We start from the raw sequence: 7500 nt of genomic DNA on the forward strand, positions 1-7500 counted from the left end.
TCTCTCTCTCTCTCTCTCTCTCTCTCTCTCTCTCTCTCTCTCTCTCTCTCTTGTGTGTAGGTGTGTGTTGTTTTGTTTGTTCAAGTCCCATTGTGAGTGGAGAGAAAGAGAGAGATAGAGAGAGAGTGGGAGGCTGATACTAAAATAACCAGACATAACAATATCAATCTCTCTCTCTCTCTCTCTCTCTCTCTCTCTCTCTCTCTCTCTCTCTCTCTCTCTCTCTCTCCATTCACGCCCCCCGCCACGTCCCACCCACCTATTAGCAAAGTGTGGGCGGGGAAGGGTGTGGTGGAGTGGATCAGGTCACACACACACACACACACACACACACACACACACACACACACACACACACACACACACACACACACACACACACACACACACACACACACACACACACACCTTCCTCCATACAGCTCATACAGTCTTCCTAAACAGGTTGGAGTTAAGGATTTTCATCTCATTGACTCCTCCTCCATAGCGTGCTGTCTTGATTCTTTTTTTTTTTTTTTTTTTTCTATTTATTTTTTTCTTGTACACCATGTGGGGTTTTCACGGGAATTTATGGGCTAAAGGGGTACTTTTTTGTGGTATCTCCTATCTCAAACCCCACTCGCTAGGAAACCATTGCCCCGAGTGAGGAAGCCCAACCTACACTCGGACCGTGGACAGGATTGGAACCCGTGCGCTTGGAGACCCCGCGGACCCCAAAGCACGCGTTATATTTTGACTACTTCTTTGGTTAATGCTCTTCTGTACTTGCTAATTGGTTGTCAGTAGAAAAGTAAACACGAAACACTGCGGTGATGAGAGAGAGAGAGAGAGGTGAAGACAGTCAAATAGAGGAAAGGAGTTGATAAGACGAAAAGCTTTTGATTCTAACCAAGCTACGAAAAAGTGCCTAAATAAAACTTACCATCCCATCCTCACATGGACGGATAAGGCCCCTGTGCAGAGTTAGCAGCCTGGAGGGGGTTTGAGAAAATTTGGCAAAGACGTGTCAGAACGCCATACTTCATAGAAAATAGTTTAAATGCGATGTTCCAGTTTAGATTATTAATAAAGATTAGGCCGAGGATATTCAGTTAAGAACAGTTGGAATTTCATTGAAGGGAAAGGGGATAGTTGTCTGGAAGGCTGTGTTGAGTTGATAGATTGAGGAATTGACTTTTAACCACCTTCAGTACAGAGACGCATTTTCACTGAGTTTTGGGTGTGATTAGACGATTTTATATACATTCGGAAGGGTCTATGAGGTCAGGAGGTTAATGGCCCAGTCTTCACTAAGTTAATCCCCCACGTAAGTTTCTGAAGCTATATACAATCGCCAAATAGTGAACAGAATGAATATGAAACCGCGTCGTGGTACTGAAGAGGTTAAGGCTTTGAACACCACTAAGTTTGTCCTGCATGCCTCAGTTTGGACGTTTTAGAGAGATGAGAAGTGAGGTGATGTGTGGCTTCCCTGCGTAACTTCATTAATGTGTGATGGCTTGGTTGGTCGGCTCTCCTGTAACGTCACTCTTTCATTCCTTTCACTGGCGCACTCCGGAACTCCCTTTTTTGTTTGTGTTTTCCTGCGTCCCAAGACTTTAATTGTTCTTAGAGAGAGTGATCAAGAGTCTTCAAAAACTGAATTGCCCAAGCTTTTTTTTTTTTCCGCCTAGTTATTTGCTTTCTTTCTATTTATTTTGTCTATTTAGTCTGGGGACGAGGAAGGGGATGGGATGGGAGAGGCTGATGGGAAGGGTTATAAAGAAGGAACTCTGGGAAAAATAAAACAAAAGATAAATAAATCGATGAAATTCTCAGATAAAGTCTTGTGTGTGTTTGTGTGTGTGTGTGTGATGAGACAAGCAGACAGACATTTTTCTTACTAAATACTTCATTACTTACGCTCTCTCTCTCTCTCTCTCTCTCTCTCTCTCTCTCTCTCTCTCTCTCTCTCTCTCTCTCTCTCTCTCTCTCTCTCTCTCTCTCTCTCTCTCTCTCTCTCTCTCTCTTTTCATTTGTATCCACGAACACTTATTCTTAAGGGAGTAGATACCAGCTGTCCTTTTATCATCATCATCATTTATTCATCTTTCCTGGTCCTTACACACATAGTCCTCAATAAAACATAAACAAACGCCTAAGTAAACCAACTTCCTCGCCTGCAGTAAACAACTAAACAATAGCAGTAACAGTATTCATTCTTGTTTACTCATTCACTAATCAATTACCTAATCTCTAAACTAACCCCATCCTACTTTACTCATTTATTCATCAGTTACCTAACCTATCCTAACCTAACGCACTTCCTCTTCAGCTGTAAACAAATAAATAGTGAATATCTATCATACTTCACTTCACTCATCATTCTCCCTTCCCCATTTCAAGATAAACCAACTTACTTTACCCGACCATGTTGAAAAAAATTAAGGAATAGTAAAAAGGTAATGTTCTGACTCACGTTCCGCTTCTTAACTTTAACGACCACTAAGGAAAAACACAGAAGCGCCACCTGCTGAAAATTAAAGGTGAGTGGTAGTAGTGGTGGCGGCGGTGGTGGTGGTGGTGGTGTAGGTGAGGGAGAAGAACAAGTAGGATGCTTCCAGAAAGTTGGGGGAATCTCATCGTGGGAGAGAGAGAGAGAGAGAGAGGGGGTGGAGGGGTGAGGCTGTAGATGTTTTAGTGGTGTAGGTGGAGTGGGGGTGGGTAGGTTAGAGAGATGGAAGCTGTGTGGTTATTGTGGTGGTGTTTAAAGGGTGTGGTGGGCTGTGGTGGAACATAAGGAGTGTGTGTGTGGTGGTGAAGGTTGTGTGATGGTGGTGGTGGTGATACTGTGTAGGGTGTGTGTGTGTGTGTGTGTGTGTAAATGTGCGTTCAAATGTTTTAAAGCTGTGTTGTGAAGAGGAATGTGTGTGTGTGTGTGTAGCGAGGTCGTTCGTTCGTTGTCAGTTCTAACACACACACACACACACACACACAATACCTCATGAATCATACGTGCATGCATCCATTTATTTCTTCTTTCATGTTGCCACAATCGTCAGTAAATCAGCCAAACAGTCATTCAGTCAGCCAATCAGCAAGCCAGCATGTCAGTCAGTCAATCATTCAGCCAGTTAGTCAGTCAGCCGTCAGTCAATCAATAAGTCAACAGGTCAGTCAGTCAGCCAATCAGCAGATGTGTCAGTCACTCACTCCGCCAGTTAGTCAGTCAGTCAGTCAGTATTCACTCAGTGTAGACACGTCCTAGTTCAGAGTGACCTAAATGTTTGATGAACAATTAAATTTATATTGTTTTACTAATTTACTTATTGTCTGTGCAGTGTTCGTGGTTATTCTTTTCTTTTCTTTTAGTTGTTTTTGCCTTGGCCTATTTCTTGTTCTATTACTACTACCATTATTATTATTGTTGTATTATTATTATTATCATTATTAGATGGTTCTGATTTTGTTAGGGCAATTTAATGGATTTATTCAGGTTGTGCAAAGAATAGGAAGTTAGGTTAGGTTAAGTTATAGGTTAGCCTTTACCTGGTGTGGATCCGCCAGGTATTGCTACTGGGATGTCTATGTGCCCGGACTGGCAAGAAGTTTACTACAGGCAACTAACCGTACATGTACCCGTACAACACACAAACATACAATGAGACTCGTTCAAACTATTAATTACATTTTATTGATTTTTATACAATGAAAATAAGCGTACAATGCATTCGCACGTACACACCTTGTATGCTTCACTCCTTCACGCCGCAACTCAAGGTACTGACAACAAGAAACAAAAAGGGTGGTGTAAAAAAACGAGGAAAGGAACAATACTGCTTTTTTTTCTGTCTTTGCGTAATAAATGTTGGAGTGAGCTCAGTGTTGAACAATGGAGAGTAAACACTAAACAGCCGCCGCCACACCACCATGCCCCCTGCAGCGGTGTCCTCTGGCGGCGACAAACGGCAACACAAACAAACAACGCGCCGTCAATCCAACAAAAGCAAACTTCCGTGTTAATTCATGTGGTCAGAAGTGACTCTTCTAAACTTACATAAAATAAATATGAGTGAAAAAAAAGTAATAATGATGGAATAAATAAAAAAGAAAAAAAAATAGCTTAAAAAAAAAAAAAAAAAAAAAAAACACCGACTCTCCGTAGCATTCACAACTGACGCAGGTTTAGCAACAGGAAAGAAAGGAAAAAAAGTATATAAATGAACTAACGAATAAAAAAAAAAAAAATGAAGAACGAGAAGAATAATGTTTGATATCAATAGGCTCATGGTACAGTTACACATAGGTAGTGGTAGGCCTATCCAATCATAAACAGATACAGTATAATTCATAGACCTATACTTTATGTTCATTAGACCTACTTAATTATTTCTTGATAGGCTTACAGTTATTAACAGACCTCATTTATTACTGGTAGGCTGATTCTTTACAATGGAGAGGCCTACACGTATTGGCAGAGATAAGGTATTGGCTGATTTACGTTTTTTAATTGATAAGCCTAAACGTTATTGCTTATTATAATTGGATTGTTTTGATCTGTACAGACATACGCCTTGAAGTGGGATTAGGGAGGAGGAGGAGGAGGAGGAGGAGGAGGAGAGAGAGAGAGAGAGAGAGAGAGAGAGAGAGAGAGAGAGAGAGAGAGAGAGAGAGAGAGAGAGAGAGAGGAGAGGTGAGGGGTAAAGAGGAAATGTGGTGTGATATTATTATTAATGTTTCCGGACATGACAAACAGACAGACGGAAAGATGACAAACGAGAAAAAAAAAAAAAGAATGATGGTAATTTGATTTGTTCATTCATTATCGGACGAAAGAGAAAAAAAGTAAAAAAAAATAAATAAATCACAAAAAACTAAATAAAATACAGTAATGAAAAACTCAACCAAACACACCCATACACAAACACACACACACACACACACACACACACACAGGCAGTAATTTCCTTCTGGGTGAGTTTAACATAACTTGTCACCCACTTTCTCTTCCTGGACGAATAGTACACAGAAATGGCCGTACTAGTAGTGTAGTAGTATATTTAAGTATGTATACCTCCCTCACATACACATACACATATACAGAAACCATACAATACTTATACATAAATGACCAACTTTACCCCCCTCCATACAGAGAGAGAGAGAGAGAGAGAGAGAGAGAGAGAGAGAGAGAGAGAGAGAGAGAGAGAGAGAGAGAGAGAGAAATAAATAAGGTAAAACAAACTCAAAACCACAATAGCTATTCATTTAAGGCATGAATTCAGGAACCATGATTGCAGTAAGAAAATAAATAATAATAATAATAATGATAAATAATAATAATAATAATAATAATAATAATAATAAAAGAAAGGAGGAAAAGAGAAAATAATGTATCATAACGTCACATCAAAATTAGAGGGAAAAACAAATTTCGTGTAGGTTACTAATTGGATCCTTCACCTGTAAACACACACACACACACACACACACACACACACACACACACACACACACACACACACACACACACACACACACAACTATATACATTTCACAAGATATTTTTATTTTTCACCACAAAACGGGACGACAACATTTCTGAGACACAAGAGAGAGATAGAGATAGAGATAGAGAGGAGAGGAGAGGAGAGGAGAGAGAGAGGAGAGAGAGAGAGAGAGAGAGAGAGAGAGAGAGAGAGAGAGAGAGAGAGAGAGAGAGAGAGAGAGAGAGAGAGAGAGAGAGAGAGAGAGAGAGACTTTTACGACAAGATGGTCAGCGCTAACACGATATAAATTAAGCTAATCTATGACCACTATATGAGAGAGAGAGAGAGAGAGAGAGAGAGAGAGAGAGAGAGAGAGAGAGAGAGAGAGAGAGAGAGAGAGTATAGCATTTTATATCATTGAACGGCCATCGTGACAGTATAGGATAAGAAATGAACAGTATTTATTGACATTCTTAACGGTGAGGGCTCCACGTGGAATGGCAAGAAAGAAAATCATAATAAATATCCCAAAATTGGCAACACCAGTAATAATAATAATAATAATAATAATAATAGTTACACCTAAAATTCTTTCCCCAAAAATCAATAAATCACATCAATTTTCATATTTACACATCTCGTTTTCTTTAATTTATGTCCCCGTTATCTCTGGTGCACATGTGGACAATCCGTTTTCGTTTCATTCTTTTCTACATATCTCCGTTTTCCTTCTTCGCTTGCACCAGTTTCTTTCATTATTATCATTATCATTACTAATTTTCTCGTATTTTTCTTAACCTTCTCACCGATTAGTTTCAAAGTCTATGGGATTTTCTTGGTTTTTTTTTTTTTTTTCCCTTCTTTACCCAAATTTTTTTTTTTTTTTTCCTTTCCTTCAAGGCGAGGAGAAGGGAAGACTGGCAGGAGGAAGCTTGTCTTGTTACTTAATTTGATTCTCTTACTTAGGTGATACTTTCTTTCAATTTACGAGTAGGGGCAGTGTGTAGAGGATGACGCACGCACACACGCACACACGCGCGCGCGAACACACACACACACACACACACACACACACACACACACACACACACACACACACACACACACGTAACTAAAACATCGGCCTTTATTTTTTTCATATAGTGATTTGGCGATTTTTTTTTAAGATTATTGACTTAGAGAGAGAGAGAGAGAGAGAGAGAGAGAGAGAGAGAGAGAGAGAGAGAGACGGGGGGGAGGGTGAAAAATTAAAAAGTAAATCAAGGAACCAGAAAAAAAAAGATGCATAACGAGATGAGAGCGCGGGAATGTTTCAGAAAATGGCACTAAAAGGCAAGGTGTGACGAGTAATTAGGTGCAGGTGCGGGAACAGCCACACCTGCACACACACACACCTTGATGAGAGGAGGGGCTTCAATGAGACCTTCCGTGCACCGCTTAATGTTAGCGTGGAGTCTTCTGCTCGCTGACGCTATTAGGGGGATGGACACCAGCCGTCACCAGGGGGGACGGGAGAGAGAGAGAGAGAGAGAGAGAGAGAGAGAGAGAGAGAGAGAGAGAGAGAGAGAGTTAATAAACTTTCCTCTCTCCATCAGCCAGTCCTCGCCTCGACACTTCAGGATCACCATTGATTCATGATGGTCCGTCTGTTTGTGTCTGTTGATTTAGCAGTCAATTCATAAGCGTCTTCGTATATGATTTATCATTATTAATATGTGTGTGTGTGTGTGTGTGTGTGTGTGTGTGTGTGTGTGTGTGTGTGTGTGTGTGTGTGCGTGCGCGCCTTCCTGGCCACTCGTGCCCCGTGTGTGTCCTTGTTCCATGCAAGCAAGACACACTAGTGAACACATTCTCATAAATAGGAAAGTAGTGTTGGCGGTGACGCTTCCTTCACGCGGGTTGCCTCCTCACTTGTTGGTTATGTATTATTATGCACTGTTGTCGCCGCACGCGGTGGGCTTCCCTCCTCACCCTGATGCACGGAGGCGTGTCGAGGGAGTGGTACACATGCAGTTCGTGTGCGTCCCAAGCC

The 7500-nt window shown here is 41.0% G+C and overlaps 2 protein-coding genes across 2 annotated transcripts in view; one reads left to right on the top strand and one right to left on the bottom strand.

Annotated features, from left to right (window-relative positions):
* Positions 1 to 7500, top strand: part of LOC123511229 (protein-cysteine N-palmitoyltransferase HHAT-like) — an 84863-nt gene that overhangs the window by 42148 nt on the left and 35215 nt on the right. The gene's annotated exons all lie outside the window — the stretch shown is intronic.
* LOC123511230 (protein unzipped-like) overlaps positions 6650 to 7500 on the bottom strand; it is a 34527-nt gene continuing 33676 nt past the window's right edge. The window contains exon 2 of the mRNA XM_045266929.1: positions 6650 to 7500. This exon is cut by the window's right edge and continues 1473 nt beyond it. The gene's annotated coding sequence lies outside the window, so the exon portion shown is untranslated.

Source organism: Portunus trituberculatus, chromosome 31 (genome assembly GCF_017591435.1).
Source record: "Portunus trituberculatus isolate SZX2019 chromosome 31, ASM1759143v1, whole genome shotgun sequence".
In the NCBI taxonomy this organism is placed as follows: domain Eukaryota; kingdom Metazoa; phylum Arthropoda; class Malacostraca; order Decapoda; family Portunidae; genus Portunus; species Portunus trituberculatus.